The following is a 16,931-nucleotide window of genomic DNA, read 5'->3' on the forward strand; positions in this document are numbered from 1 at the left end:
ACCCGATAAACTCTAGCGTGCCAGGCTACTCTGTCCATGGGATTTCTCAGGCAAGAATACTGGAGTGGTTGCCATTTCTTCCTCCAGGAGAGCTTTCCGACCCAGAGACTGTACCCAGGTCTCCTGCATTAACAGGTGGATTCTTTACTGCTGAGCCATCAGAGATCAATCTTTCCCAAAGTCTTGGATGACTTTACACCCTGGGATTCACTTCACTTCAGAATCAATTTAGGCAAACATTGAATTTTCAGATTCCCGGCCCTCTCCTAGGGCAATTTGAGTTTCTTGGGTGTGATATGCAGCCCTGGAACCTCTATGTTTAATAATGTCCCAGGTGATTCTGAGATTTGAGCAATCTTTAGAAGCATATGAAAGTGAAAGTGTTAGTTATCCAGTTGTGTTTGACATTTTGCAAACCATGGATAGTAACTCGCCAGGCTCCTCTGTCCATGAAATTCTCCGGGCAAGCATACTTGAGTGGATAGCCATTTCCTTCTCTGGGAGATCTTCCTGACACAGGGATTAAACCCTGGTCTCCTGTACTGCAGGCAGATTTTTTACTCTCTGAGCCATCAGGGAAGCCTAGAAGCATAAATCAGTAGTCAAAATGTTTCTTCCTTTCTCCTAAGTTTTTACAAACATTTTAAATTGACATCCAAAATGTTTCTGTTGTAAGTGTAAACACTGCAAAGGATGTACCTTTTGGCATACAATAAAAATAAACCCTTTAAGTAAATCAAACTAGGAATTCCCTGGCAAGCCAGCAGTTAGTGTTCAATGCTTTCACTCTGGTGACCTGGGTTCAGCCCCTGGTCAGGAAACTAAGCTCCTGCAGGAAGTCTCATGGTGTTGTCCATAAATAAATAAAACTGTTAATATCATGCTTTCAAATATATCCAGAAGAATGTAAAGAGCATAGAGTTTTTTAAAATATTCAGTTTTATTCACTTATTTGGCTTCTTCGGGTCTTAGTCGTATCATGCAGGATCCTTTGTCCATTCTACTGCCCTCTGGCATGTGGGATCTTACCCACCACGTATTAAACCCACATTCCCTGCATTGGAAGGCAGATTCTCAACCACTGGAGTGCCAGGAAGTCCCTAGCCTTGGGTTCTGATACTCACCAACATTGGAGAAGGACATGGCAACCCACTCTAGCATTTTTCCCTGGTGAACTCAAAGGGTAAAGGAGTCTGGCTGGCTACAGTCCATGGAGTCGCAAAGGTCAGAAACAACTGAGCTACTAGGCACAGCACCGGCCATCATGCTTCTTAAAAGAGTATAAAACGAGCTCTTTCTAATAGTCAGTTTTTATTTTTTCCCTGTTTCATTGAGATTTAATGGACATACCTTCTGTAAATTTAAGGGGAACACATGTTGATTTGATAATAATGGTGTTTTTGATGTTATATCTGATTACAGCATTTGAGATCACGTTCATTAGTGAACATAATTTTTGTTCTAAATCAGTGACTCTATTACCTTATAATGAATGGAAATACACATATTTCTTTTCTGAAACCCACAAATCTGTGTGCACAGGGCTGTGAAGGCAGTGGGAGGGAAAGCTTGAGATATAATCTAGGTGCTGCAAAGGAGGAGGGAAGAGGGAGATTAAGGGAGGAAGGGAGCAGGAGCGGGGTGAGGGTGTGATCTGACACCCCTGATGTGGTTTAAAAATGCATGAGCCCCTGCCTAGAAAAAGCTCCTGGGGTTCAGCATGTAGATTCACAGTGATGACCCTAGAAATCTAGCAGGTTCTGAGTCTTCAAGTGCAGATCACTTGGGAGTAAGCTTGCTTCCTGCCCTCCTCACCCTGCCTCCTCCCCAACCCACCCCCTTGCCCTTGGAAGAGGACAGGGGTTCGCTGTCTGCAGCTGGATAATTTTTTGCCATTGGAAGGGAACTCCTGACTTTTTAGGTTCCTGACATCAGCCCATGCCCTGCTGGAATAGCTGTGTGGACCACCTTCCCTTGCCCTTAAGCTATTGAACCCCAAATAACTAAAGATTCAGATAAATTGGAGATAAGGTGGTCAGCCTCTGGATGCCAGAGAGGGAAGTGGGGACTCTCACCACACTGAGACCTGGAAAATAATCCCTGGGAGGGGCCCTGTAGCCCCACCCACATTCTTTCCCCTCTCTAACATTTTGCTAGAAATGTTTCTAGTTGAAAGATCCTATGGGGAAAAACTCGGTCAGAAACCTGATTGGAGCCCGGTTTGGGTACTATGGATTGGACTAGAACGGGCTTTAAAAGGCTTGGAATCTCCTGATGCAGCCTCACTGGGAAAAGGCTTTTGGAGAGCCAGATAGGAGTTTCACAGATACTGGACACAGGAATCGCTGCTGGTATTCCCAGAGAAATCTTTCTAGGACGTGGAGACAAAGACACTCCAGCTTCACCTTCCACTTGGTCTCAAAGTAGGAAGTGTTTAGCTGCACTGAGTTAACTGGACTTCAGGAGCTGGTCAGTAATGGGGTTTGAAATGCTTCCTTTTGTTCTCTGCAGCCATAAGTCTGCAGAATTTCTCTGTTAAGTGCTAGAGAGTAACCAGGCATTAAGGGCCATGAGGTCTCTCCCATTAGCAGGGTGAAATAGCCTCAGGCAGTGGCAAATGATAATGGCTGTGTTCCAATAAAACTTTATTTGTGACCCTGAAATATAGTCATTATATAATTTTCACATGTTACAAAAGTTTCCTTTGTTTTTCCCCAAATTAAAAAAAAAATGTAAAAAATATTAAACGTCTTTTTAAAGTTAAAAAACAAAAACAAACAAACAAAAGAACTAAAACATAAAAATCACTCATTTCGCTGGTTGGGGAAAAAAAGAAAAAAAAAAAAACAGGAAGCAAACCAATTTGTCAATCCCTGTCTAAACCATTTGCCTATATAATGCAGCTAGGATCCCATTAGTGACCTGTGACATGAATTTAGTAGGCTGGATTCTACTTATGAAAAATAGAAATCTTCATTAAATCTAAGATGACATCAGCTGTAAGATACATTATTCCATTTACTTTTGGCCACACCCAGTGGCATGTGGGATCACAGGTCCCTGACCAGGGATTGAAGCTGTGCCCCTGGCCTGGAAGTGAGGAGTCTTAAATATTGGAATACCAGGGAAGTCCCACAGCATTATTTTTCATACCACTGTAAAATATATATTTATATACATATGTATGTGTGTGTGTTCAGTTGCTTCAGTCATGCTTGACTTTTTTGCAACCCTATGGATTGTCGCCCGCCATTCTTCCCTGTCCATACGATTCTTCAGGCAGGAATACTGCAGTGGGTTGCCATGCCCTCCTCCAGGGCGTCTTCCTGACCCAGAGATAGAACCTGCATCTCTTAGGTCTTCTGCATTGGCAGGAGGGACCTTTACCGCTAGGGCCCATCATTTACACACAAGCAAACAAACTATGATATGCTACTGATGAAATGCGATCTGGTATCACAAATGGCTAAATGTAAACTTTAGAATGTCCCTTAATGTCTATGAAACGTATTAATGGCATGGAAGCTATCGACAAACATATTATATGGGGAGAAATTGTGTTACAAACCTTTAATTTCAGTGAGCACCACTGCCCCTGTCAGCATCCAGCTACATACTGGCTGACTTTCTTTCTGGCATGATAGTTTTAATTCATTCAGATTTGGAAGTCATTAAATGCTTGGAGAAACTGCTTCTCAGCCTTTTGGCTAAGATCAAGGGTAAGTACCTGGGGAGCCAGGAATCAGTGGGTCAAGCTTGAGGTACAGATAAATGGTTGTTTAATAACAGTTACTGTTTAATTATGAAGCAGACATGAAGCACTGACAGACACTCCATGTTGTTCTAGAAACCAAAATACAGCAGCCCAATAGCTCTGGAGGTGAATATGGCATGTGAGTTGGGGGAGGCTGTGATTTCTGACATCATGGTCAGGAAAACCTGGCAGAGAAACTGTTTGCCGAGGCAGGTCAAGAGTTGGGTGCTGGTAATTGAGACAGCATCCAAGGCAGGGGGAGCAGTAGAAGTCTTGAGAAGTCTCCTTCCTCCCTCCTCAGTATCCTTGGGAGTTTGAGTCTGGGAACCCTGCACCTGGAGACACCAAAATTAATGGGTGCTCAAGTTCATTATGTAAAATGGTGCAGTCTTTGCATGTAACTTAAGGGGATACTCCCACATGTTTTAAATCATCTCCACATTCCTTATAATACCTTATACAATGTTGATGCTGTGTAAATTGTTTCAAGTACAGTGTAAATGCTCTCTCTCTGAGAGAGAGAGAGAGAGAGAGAGTTGCCAGCATGAGGCAGGTTTAAGTCATGCTATTAGAAATGGCTGAGATTTAAAAAATATATATATTTTGGATCCATGTATAGACTATGGTGCCTTCTGGACTCGGAGAGTGGAGGGAGTGAGAGGCACCCCCAAGGGACAGCTGGGGGTTCTTTTGGACATTTTCTGTCCGTCAGCATTTCTGAGTGAGATTGTAGATCTATAAGCAAAATTTTGCCTACCAGCTCTCCTACAGAGTTTAACAGGAGCACTGGGGCCACCATGGGGAGACAAGGCTAAAGTGGTAGCTGGAGAAGGAAGTTTAAAACGGTCGTGTCATTTCACTGAGTTTGAGATGTTTCCTTATGTCTAAGGGTGTTAATAGTTATCTCAATGTTTCAGCCAATGATTAAATCAGGTACTAATTTTGTCTTTTGAAAGAAATATAATCATCACCACTTATCGGCAGAGAATAAGTTTCAAGACCCTCAGGGGTCATCGGTAACCTCACACAGTATCAAACTCTATATACACAATGGTTCTTCTATACAAACATACCTGTGATGCAGTCTACTGTATAGAGGCACAGTAAGAGATAGCTACTGCCTAAAAATAACAGGAAAGTGAAAGTGAAGTCGCTCAGTCGTGTGCAACTCTTTGCGACCCCATGGACTGCCGCTTATTATGCTCCTCTGTCCATGGGATTTCCCAGGCAAGAATTCTGGACTGGATTGCCATTTCCTTCTTCACAGGATCTTCCTGACCCAGGGTTTGAACCTGGCTCTCCCGAATTGTAGGCAGACACTTTACCATCTGAACCACCAGGGAAGGTGTAATAATAACATAGAACAATTATAACAATATACTTTTATAAAAGTGTTGTGAGTGTAGTCGCTATGTAAAATATACTACTGTACTAATTGAGCGATTTTTTTTCACCCTAACTAAGCACTTACTACGCTCTGTGTCCATACCTTTTGCAGTTGGAGGTTTGACAGCAAAACTAACCCAGATTTATTTTCTCTTCTTCACATTCACCACAGATATTAGCAACCTCAGCATACATTGTTTCTTTCTCTTTTATATCAAATTGAGAACTTCGATCTTTTCACTGAAAGGTAGCACTTAATGGATTTTATCTGGCATATCTAAATGGACAGCATCCCTCCACTTATGGTTTGGGGCCATTATTGAGTAAAGTAAGGATAACTTGGTTACAAGCCCTGTGGCATCTCAACAGTCATTGTGGTAACCGAGTGACAGACGCGTGGAATGTTCAGGACTAAGGAGAGATTCACGTTCTGGGCAGAAGGAAGCAGGATGGTGTGAGATTCCAATCACTCTCCTCAGAATTACCTGCAGATTAAAATGCATAAGTTATATATTTCTGGAGTTTTCCATTTAATATTCTCATTGAACAACTGAGGGTTAACTGAAACCGCAGAGAGTGACACCTGAGATCAGAGGGGATGACCTTGTCTGGTGATTGCTTTTAGGGGGGGAAAAACACTAGAAGGCCCACTTGAAGCCAAAAGTGGTTGCAAAATGGCCCATCTTTTCCCGTGTGAGGAAGCACAAGCACCACCACCATCCGAGAAAAAGACCGCTGTGTCCAAATCCAGAGGTGAGGACAATGACGATGCTGAGGTCATCTTTGTTGGAGTGGAGCACGTCAAGGAGGATGCTGAAACCTTTGTCAGAGTGATTTCAACTTCAAAGCCAGTCATTTCTAACGTTTTTAACAGAGTGACCAGGGATTCATCTTCAAAAAGAATGAAGGACCACGTGAGTCCGGATCGCTCCTATACATTGCAACCTACAAATCTTAGGACCCCAGCATCAGAGCCAGCTGCCATATCACCAGCTTCTCAGTGTGTATGGGGAGGAAAAGGCAGTTCTATTATTTCTGAGCCTTCATCTAAACCTGATTAGAAAACGAGCTCGCCGGAAACTGTCCTTCACAATACAGAATTGTTCTCTCTGCGGCCTCACTGTCTCTCTGGAGCTGTCCTCTCATTAGGAGGCAAGGATGAAAGCCCTCTTAATTCAAAGAGGTGTCCCACTTCAGATGTGAAATTTAACAGTGGGAATGCCAAAATACCCAAACTCAGCGATGGAATCCCAGGGGGACCTGCCTCCACCATGGCCCCTCCAGGTATCTCTCCTGGGAAAACACGATTATGACCTTGGAAGATTCCCCGACCTCACAGAGCCACGTTCATGATGGGGCTTCATTTTCACGGACTCATGCCAATGACCAAGCATGCTTCCGTCTTATGGATCCAGAAGGAACATGTAGTTTGTAAGGGCTGGAAAAAATGGACTTTTTGACTCTTGCACGTCAGAGCAAGACTGTTGATCCCATGAACGTAAATCGGGGATCAAATTTACTGATGAAAGTAAATGTTATTTGATGGCTTTTACTCTGACAGCATACAAGAGATGGCAGCCAGAACAGAAGACTCACACAGCCTTTAAATGCTTCAGCTGCTTGAGTGTTCTAAAATATGTCAAGTTTATGACCCACCTGAGGAACCATCTAGAGCTTGAGAGGCAGAAGGGTGACAGCTGAGAAATCTACACTACTACTGCCACCGCCAGATTCCCACCTCGTTCCAGCTGCAGTGTCACATAGAAAGTGTCCATGCTTCCTGGGAGCCCTCAAGGGTCTGTAATATCTGTGAATTGTCCTTCAAAACAGATCAGGTTCTCTTACAGCACATGAAGGACAGTCACAAACCTGGCAAAATGCCCTATGTGTGCCGTGTTTGCAATTACAGATTGTCAGCCTTTGTCTATGTAGAGGTGTATTTTAGAACATGGCATGGAAATATGAACAATTTGTTTGTCTGTTTTGCCTCGAAATTTTCAAACAGGTGACATCCTTTGTAAATCACGCTCAGAGGAACTGGAACTGGAGGGTCTTTCCATGTTCCAAGTGCTGGCTACAAATTTTGAACGTGAAGGAAAAGACAGAGAACCAAGCCAAGAATCATCAGTCATTCCAAAAGCCAGAGCGCTTGCGAGGGTTGCCTCCTGAAACAGACGTCATGATCCAAAGTTCAGTTCAGCTGGGACTCAGAGAGACAGCATCCCTCATTGTGAGGAACACTGACTCCCAAGTGCCACCCAGAAAAAAAAAACACAAAAAAGATTGACTACGAACACAAAATATTCCAGACATGCTGCAGCACGGGATCTGGCTAAAAAATTATGTTCTACCCACCTCCAGAAATTCAAAAAGGCCCCACTGAGGTTCAGCCAGCTGTACATAAAGACCCTGCCTGGCTTTGGTGTTCAGCTGCTCAGTCGTGTCTGACTCCCTGTGACCCTATGAACTTCAGTATGCCACGCTTCCCTGTCCATCACCATCTCCTGAAGCTTGCTCAAACTCATTCCGTTGGGTTGCTGATGCCACCCAACCATCTCATCCTCTGTCATGCCTTCTGCTGCTGCCTTCAATATTTCCCAGGATCAAGGGTTTTGTTTTGTTTTCCCAATGAGTTGACTCTTCCCATCAGGAGGCCAAAATATTGGAGCTTCAGCATCAGTTTTTCCACTGAATATTCAGGGTTGATTTCCCTTAGGATTGACTGGTTGGATCTCCTTGAAGTCCAAGGGACTCTCAAGAGTCTTCTCCATTCTCCAGCACCACAGTTTGAAAACATCAATTCTCCAGACTCAGCCTTCTTTATTTAAAATTTGAAACAAAGAAAAATGAATCCCTGGTGCTATACATGCAGCTCCTCCATCTGTACCTGACTACTGGAAAAACCATAGCTTTGACTTTATGGACATTTGTTGGCAAAGTAGTGTCTCTTTCTTTTAATATACTGCCTAGCTTTGTCACAACTTTTCTTCCAAGGAGTGAGCATCTTTTAATTTCACAGCATCAGTAAACATCTACAGTTATTTTGGAGCCCTTGTAAATAAAGTCTGGCTTTACTGTAACTGAGATTATATTTGTTTCCTCTCTCTACTACGAAGTAGCTTTGGAATCTCCATGTTCCTTACTGGCTATCTCTGCCCCTCAAGGTAACCACTTCTCTGACCTCTAGCACTAGGTATTTATTTTCTTTGTTTCAAATTTTAAATAAATAGAATCACACAGTAGACTTTCTGTTCCCTGGTCTTGGTTTTCCTTTAAATAAGTGAAATGCATTCTTATTATATGTATCAGTGGAACATTCTTTTTTGATTGCTGGGTAGAATTCCCTCGGATGAATTGGCACAATTGTGCCTGAAATTTAAGGCTCTTATTTTTCCTTTTTGAATAAGCTGCCTATGAACATTTTTATGTCTTTCATTGTAATTTCTCTAGGATAGCTATATCTCTGTGTCTAGACAGGAGATTTTCTGATGATGCATGTGGTAGTGGTTTATTTGCTAAATGGTATTTAACTGTTATAACCCCATAGACTAGCCAACCAGGCTCCACTGTCCATAGGATTTCCCAGGCAAGAATACAACAATGGGTTGGCATTATCTTCTCCGGAGGATTTTCCTGACCCAGGGTTCAAACCAAGGTCTCCTCCATTGTAGGCAGATGTTACTGCCTGAGCCATTCTAACAGGCAGGTACAGTCAAACACTGTTTTGAAACTGATTGAAGCAATGTGTATTTCCTCTAACAGTATTGACAATTCCATTTCTACTGAACACTTGGCATTGTTAGTCTGTTTTATCATATAACTTAGCAGGACCCTGCAGGGCTTTTCCGTGATAGACCATCCCCTGCCCAACCCTCACCAATGTACTCCCTTATTTGTAGAAAAATTTTGGTCCTAGACCTTCCATGAGTTTCAAAGAACAAATTTAATTAGAAGTGAAAAGCTGCAGAAACAAGAAAAACATCAAGCAAGACAAATAATAATTTGTTGTTGGGCAGTCGTGTTCACTCTTTGTGATTCCATGGGCTGTGGAACACCAGGCTTCTCTGTCCTTCACCATCTCCTGGAGCTTGCTCAAGCTCAAGTCCGTTGAGTGTGTGATGCCATCCAACCATCTCATTCTCTGTCATCCCCTCCTCATTCTTTCAAACTTTTCTGGCATTAAGATGTATTCTAATGAGTCAGCTCTCCCCATAAGGTGGTCAAAGTATCAGAGCTTCACTTTCAGTATCATTCCTTACAGTGACTATTCAGTGATGATTTCCTGTAGGACTGACTGGCTTGATCTCACTACCAGTCCAACAGACACTCAAGAATCTTCACCAACACCACAGCTCAAAAGCATCGATTCTTTGGTGCTCAGCCATCTTTATGCTCCAACTATCACATCCACACATGACTAGTGGGAGAACAATAGCCTGGACTATATGGACCTTTGTTGGCAAAGTAATGTCTCTGCTTTTTCATATGCTTTCTAGATTTGTCACAGCTTTTCTTCCAAGGAGCAAGCATCTTTTAATTTTGCGGCTGCAGTCACCATCTGCAGTGATTTTTGAGCTCAAGAAAATAAATTCTGTCACTGTTTCCATTGTTTCCTCATTTATTTTCCATGAAGTGATGAGACCTGTGCCTGTGTGAATCACAACAAACTCTGGAAAATACTTAAAGAGATGGGAAAACCAGGCCATCTGACCTGCCTCCTGAGAAATCTGTATGCAGGTCAAGAAGCAACAGTTAGAACTGAATATGGAACAAGTGACTGGTTCCAAATAGGGAAAGGAGTACGTCAGAATTATATACTGTTGCCTTGCTTATTTAACTTAAATGCAGAGTACATCATGAAAAACACTGGGCCGGATGAAGCACAATCTGGAATCAAGATTGCTGGAGAAACAGCGACAACCTCAGATATGCAGATGATGCCACCCTAATGGCAGAAAATGAAGAGCCTCTTGATGGTGGCAAAAGAGGAGAGTGAAAGACTGGTGTAAAACTCAAGCTTCAAAAAACGAAGATCACAACATCTGGTCCCATAACTTTATGGCAAAGAAATGGTGAACAATTGAAAATAGCAGATTTTATTTTCTTGGACTCCAAAATCACTGTGGATGGTGAATGTAGCCACAAAATTAAAGGAAGCTAGTCCTTGGAAGAAAAGCTGTGACAAACACAGACAGCATTAAAAAAAAAAAAAAAAAAGCTAAGGCATCACTCTGCTGACCAAAAGTCTTATAGTCAAAGCTATGGTGGTTCAGACAGTAAGGAATTCACTTGCAATGTGGGAGACCTGGATTTGATCATGGGAAGGACATTCCTGTAGTCCAGTGGAAATACTCGGTGCACCCAGATTAGGGCGACCAAGTTCATTCCCTGGTCAGGCTATTAGATCCCACATACTGCAACTAAAAATACCACATGTGACAATTAAAATTCCTGCTCCCACATGCTACAATGAAGATTGAAGGGTCCTTGTGCTAGAACTAAAAACAAGCGCAGCCAAGTAAATGAATAAATATTTTAAAGAAAGAAAGAAAAAGATATGAGAATTCCCTGTTGGTTCAGTGGTTAGGACTTGATACTTTCACTGTCAATGGCCAGGGTTCAACACCTGGTTGTGGAACTAAGATCCCACAGGTTCTGTGGCATGACCAAACAAAAACTCAGAAAGATAACTGAGGAGTACAGAACTCCCAAAGTTCGAAAACGAAGCAATATCACTGCAAACAGGCTGAGGATAGAGAAAGGATTGCCAGGAACCCAAAGTGAAAAGTGGCACGTCTGTAATTCTCAAGCCGCTTTTATGTTGTGGTTTAGGCTTCTCCTTCTCCTGCTTCTGAACCTAAATAACTTATTGCTCCTAAGAGAAATTGTTATGGGAAAAACATTATTTGAACTGAATGATAGTGAAAATAGCAAATTTTTGAGACAGAGCTAAAGCAGTTTCATTTGTTAATATGCATTACATTTGAAAAGAAGAAAGGTTGGAAAAACAATGACCTAAGTCAATGCTATTCACAGACATTTCTGCAGCAGTAGAAAACTTGTTAATGATTGTTACATGTATTTCCTCATAAGGGCGATCAGCTTTTCACATATATAAATGCTTATGTTTCTTTTCTGTGAGATGTTCCGTTTATATCCTTTACCTGAATTTTCAGATGGAGTGTTCATCTGGCAGGGTTTTTTTTGTTGTTGTCGTTGTTGTTGTTGTTGTTGTTGTTTTGCCTTGCTGTGAGGATTAAGGGATCTTAGATCTTCAACCAGGGATTGACTCTCTGCCCCCTGCAGTGGAAGCACAAATCTCTAACAACTCACTAAGGAATTCTCAATAAAATATATTTTCTACATCCTTGTCTAATATGCCACTTTGCAAATGTTAAAATGTAGCCAGTGTGACTGAGGTATTAAATCTTTGTGTGTGTTCAGAGGCTTCAGTCTGTCCAACTCTTTGCGACCCCATCAGTGTAGCGCACCAGGCTCCTCTGAACCCACATCGTTTACATCTCCTGTATTGGCAGGCAGGTACTTTACCACTAGCACCAACTGGGAAACCTATTAAATCTTCACTTTAATTAATTTAAAATTAAAAGATATGACTAGAAGAACCAGATCTTCCTTACAAAGGAGTTTCAATTAACTTGTATACTCAGTAATTTGTGTATCTCTTAGATATGTTCCTCAAGATGAGATTCCATGCCCCTCCCTAAATGTAGGCTGCTTTTAGTGGCTTGTTTCTGTAGCTTTTTTGCTATATATTCTCATGCAGTTCAGTATCCTATATGGGAATATGAAACTAGGAAAGAACATTTGTGGAAAAACTGGTAAAATTTGAGAAAACCCTGTAACTTAGTTAAGGGTACCCTACTGAAAGATGCTGGAATAATTGTGAAGCATAAATGAAATCATTTCACATATATACATTTTAGACATTGCAAGTATTTTCTCTACATAACACCCACTTCATTTTGCCTTCACTGAGATGGAAATCTGAAGTACAATATACTTAACTGAATGGAAATCTTCAAATACAAAGGATCAATAATATTTAGACTGTGTCATCTGACTATAATGCAATAATGAGAAATTGACCAAGAAACATCTTTTAAAATGCCATTCACTTGGAAAATGGAAATAACTATAATAACACATAACATATATCTCTATGGAATTTTCATGCAAGAATCCTGGAGCAGATTGCCATTATTTTCTCCAGGGGATCCTCCTGTCTGGGATCGAACCCAGGCCTCTTGTGTCTCCTGCATTGGCTGGAAAGTGATTTACCAGTTGAGTGACCAGGGAAGCCCATACAATATATAGTCTTGTCTTTAGAAGAGAATATTAGGATATACTTGGACGTGAATGATGATGAACAGTCTATTCGCAAAAATTGTGGGACACAGTTAAAGTTGTACAGAGAAACAATGGAAAGAGTAACAGACTTTATTTTCTTGGGGTCTAAAATGATTGTGGATCGTGAATGCAGCCATGCGCTTAAAAGGAATGTGGCCCTTGGAAGAAAAGCTATGACAAACCTAGACAGCATATTAAAAAGCAGAGACATTTCTTTGCTGACAAAGTCCACCTAGTCACAGCTATGGTTTTTCCCACAGTCATGTATGGATGTGACAGCTGGACCATAAAGAAGGTGGAGTGCCGAAGAATTGATGCTTTTGAACTGTGGTGTTGGAGAAGACTCTCGAGAGTCCCTTGGACAGCAAGATCCCAACCAGTCAATCCTAAGGGAAATCAACTCTGAATATTCACTGCAAGGACTGATGCTGGATCTGACGATCCAATAGGTTGGCCACCTGATGTGAAAAGCAACTAATTGGAAAAGACCTTGATGCTGGGAAAGACGGAGGGCAGGAGAAGTGGGCTGTGAAGGAGGAGATGTATGGATGGTATCACCAGCTCAATGGACATGAGTTTGAGCAAACTCCAGGAGACAGTGAAGGACAGGGAACCCTGGTGTGCTGCATGCAGTCCATTGGGTTGCAAAGAGTCCAACATGACTGAGGGACTGAACAACAACAACAAATTAAGGTAAACTTATAGTGTTATATATAAGAGATATTAGAGTTACAAATAATTATCTCAAAAAGTTGTAAAGGTGAGCAACAGAACAATCTTATAGTGATATGAAGGAATGAAATTAGTAAAGAATGAAAACTGAATATAATGGAGAAGAAAATATTGTAAGAAAACCAAAACTTTATTCTCCCATATGACTACTAGGAGACTTCCAGCAGAACAGGGCATTTAAAAAAGACTCTGTAAAGGGCCAAAAAAGAAATATTTCAGGCTTTGCAAATATGATCATTGGGGGTTAATTAAGTTTTCAGCCATAGATAATAACCATGAAACTGGCAAATCCGTGTTCCAACTTTAAGGACTTCGAAAACTGAATTTCACACAATTTTCACGTTAGAAAATAAAATTCTTTTAGAAGGAGAAGAGAAGAAGGGGCAGGGGAATGGGGAGGGGGAGCGGGAGGGGAGGGGAGGGGAGGGAGAGAAGAAGGAGGAGAAGGGGGAGGGGGAGAAGAAGGAGAAGAGGAAGAGGAAGAAGAAAGAAGAAGGAGGAAGAAGAAAGAAGAGGAAGGAAGAAGGAGAAGGAGAAAGATGAAGGAGGAGAAAGGAGAAGGAGAATGAAGGAGAAGGATGAGAAGGAGGGGAAGGGGAAGGAGGAGAAGGAGGGGAAGGAGAAAGAAGAAAGAGAAGGAAGAGAAGGAGAAAGAAGGAGGAGGAGGAGAAAGAAGGAGGAGAAAGAGGAGAAGGAGAAAGAAGGAAGAGAAGAAGGAAGAGAAGGAGAAGGAGGGAGGGTGAGGGTGAGGGGTAGGGGGAAGGGGGGGGGGGAGGAGTAAAGCTCATTCTCAGCTCACAATAGACTGTGCAAAAACAGGGGCTGGGTGCCCTGCCTTGATTGAAATGCAATTCCAAGAGGAGGGTCTTCAAGATCCACTGTACGTTCCCGGCCAATGCCAAGTTATTAAAAAAAGAAAAAAAAAAAAGATCCACTGTACGTTCAAGTTCCTTAATCAAAGAACTTGCTTAAGGGAGGTCACCCCTGAGGGCTGGACACCATCACTGGACTCCCCTGGTAGACTCGGAGGACATTCTCAGCCCTGTGCCCTGGCGACCGTGCCATCTGTTTTTTCTTTCTTCCAATTCAGTGAGCTGAGCAATCTTGACCCAATACACTTGAGATTCAGTCAGCCTGACCACACCCATAGCGCGTGTTTATGGGAGGGGGGGGCGGGGGAGTCCATCGCCCGCGCATGCGCCCAACTTGGCCTCGGGGCCAATCAGATTGCAGGAGCCGACACCTGGCAGCCAATCATCGGAGGCAGCCCACACGCCCGTAGGGGAAGCTGAATCAGCGCCCCAGACCTGAGGAGGCCTCATGCCCTGAGGCTTGCCTTCTCAACCTTAATCTGGGAACTGACTAGGGCAGCTGAGCGGCAGGCAGTTCTGTCTCCTCCGCCAACGGGGACCGGTAAGGACTGGAGCATGGTTCAGCCAAAGCAGTGCCTGACGGATAAAGGGAGGGTTTATTGGGTCCCCACTCGCACGAGGCCTTGCTTGGCGGGGCAGCTGGTGAGGGCCTGCGGGCCCTCAGGAGGGAGTGTGCGGCAGGACCTACAGGCCTCAGGCTCCTTTCGCCCTCTCCTCTCTGTTTGTCTGGGCGGGCTCTGCTCTCCAGCAGCTTTCCTGCCCGGGGGGGTGGGACAAGCCAGCTCGTGGAAAGGGCCTCGTAGGCCCCTGGCCCCCGGCACCACCCCTAGCTCTCCTTTGGAACCTAATGTATTTAAACACAGACACACACAAATGTATTTACACACACACACACACACACACACCCCTTCATGGCCACACACACACACACACACACACACACACACACACACACACACACACCCCTTCATGGCCCAACCCAGGCACAGTCAGGCGGGCGCAGCCAAAAAAAAAAAAAAAAAAAATCGATCTAGTGGCCTCTTCACTGCCCTGGTACTTTGGTCGTTTTCCTGTTTCCTCTGCCTCTCCTCGGACTGCAGGGCTGCCCTGTCCCTGGGGGCCCCGAGATTCAGGCCTTTGGTTCGGAAAGTTGTCAGTAGAGGTATTTGTTTTTTTGTTACTGAGAGAAGGGAGGTGGGAGGAAGAAGCTCAGGGAAAAGGCGTTCAATCACTTGCTCTGGTTGAGTGTGAGACGCCTGGCCAGCATCCGTAGGGTAGGACCAGGTAGGGCCTAGGGGGATAGAATGTTCCCGGAACAGGTGACTCACCCTGACCTTTCCCTCTGCTCGTCCCCAGGATGTGACCGTTTGCTGCCTGGGAGGTCTCAAGTGCTCAGGTTTTCAGTTGGCCCCTGAGGTAAGGTGACAGACATCTTTACAATAAGGGACAAAGTTGTGGCTTTCTTACTTTCCGTTTTTCCGTTCATTCGTGGGCCGACACGTTGCTGTTGAGAGAGAGTATTCCTGATTGGGGATTACCTGACCCTAATTGTGGGTGCTGACTTCAGGGCCATCATGGTTTCAGATTTGCAGCTTTCTGAGTGGCAACCTTAAAAACAGGCAGGGTGGCTTGCTTTCTCCTGCCTTCTTGAAAGAAAAAAAGTAAGAGCACCATGGGTCTTAAGCTGTGTAGAGCTGACTCCTACCACTTGGTGAGGCTAAAATGGGGTAATGCACATATCCTAAGGTTTTAGCTATGAAAACAAAGCAATGCAGATGTGGGGGTAGCATGGTGGCCTGGTGATTAGGATTCTGGACTTTGACTGCAGTGGTCTGGATTCAATCTCTGGTCAGGGAACTGGGACCCCACGAGCCAAGCAGCATGGCCAAATGAATAAATGAATCAATTGTTTCATTCAGAGAAATTGTGTTGTGATTTAACATGTTCACATGGGATTACTTGCTCATTTCTGTACCCTTAAGGGCTTTATTCATTAAGTAAGTGAACTCCACTGGATGGGGCTGAGGGACGATCTGAGTTCATTTCATGTGAGTAAACAAGATCATAGGTAGCTCTGTGCCCAGCAACTTGTGCCTACAGCTGTGTTGTATACTTATCTTGCTGGTACAGCTTTTAACTTCACAGCATGTTTTGTTTTGGTCACAACATGTGGCTTCATAGGATATTAGTTCCCAAACCAGGGATTGAACACAGGATCCTGGCATTGAGAGGACTGAGTCCTAACCAAACCACTGGACTGCCAGGCAACACCTGTTTTTAGGTGCTTTGATTTTGTGTGTGTGTGTGTGTTTTAATTTTTGCTATATTTATAGGAGAACTCTTCTGTGTGTAAGTATGATGTGAATGGTGTTATAACTTGAAATGTTTGTGTTGTACATATGATCTCAAAATTGAATAGTTTGAAAGAACTTAACACTTGTTAGCTCTTGGTCTAGGATCTCTCCTGAGGTAGTAGTCTAGCTTTTGTCTGGCTTGGCAATCTCTGAAGACTTAGCTTGTTGAATCTAAGCTCTCTCACTTGGCTGTACTCATGAAGCCTCAGTTCCTCCTTCTGTGGGTCTCCCCAAGGGGCTTCTCTTGTGGAGGCTGCTGTCTTTTCTCAGAATGAGTGATTCAGGAAAACACTTGCACCCATGATAAAGTGCAGAGTCTTTTTTCAGATGTTACGCATCTTCACCTCTGTATTTGCTTAGTCTCACAGGTCAACCCTGTGATAGATTGAGAGAGAACTACACAGGGGTGGGAATATCAGGAGATTCAGTTCACTTGAACGCTCGTTAAAACACCCATTAATCCAC

The 16,931-nt window shown here is 43.3% G+C and overlaps 2 pseudogenes; one reads left to right on the forward strand and one right to left on the reverse strand.

Annotated features, from left to right (window-relative positions):
• Positions 1-16,931, reverse strand: part of LOC132658971 (testis-specific Y-encoded protein 1-like) — an 89,965-nt pseudogene that overhangs the window by 53,173 nt on the left and 19,861 nt on the right.
• Positions 5,815-7,511, forward strand: LOC132658969 (zinc finger protein 280A-like; annotated as a pseudogene).

The sequence above is a fragment of the Ovis aries genome, chromosome Y (genome assembly GCF_016772045.2).
Source record: "Ovis aries strain OAR_USU_Benz2616 breed Rambouillet chromosome Y, ARS-UI_Ramb_v3.0, whole genome shotgun sequence".
Lineage (NCBI taxonomy): Eukaryota > Metazoa > Chordata > Mammalia > Artiodactyla > Bovidae > Ovis > Ovis aries.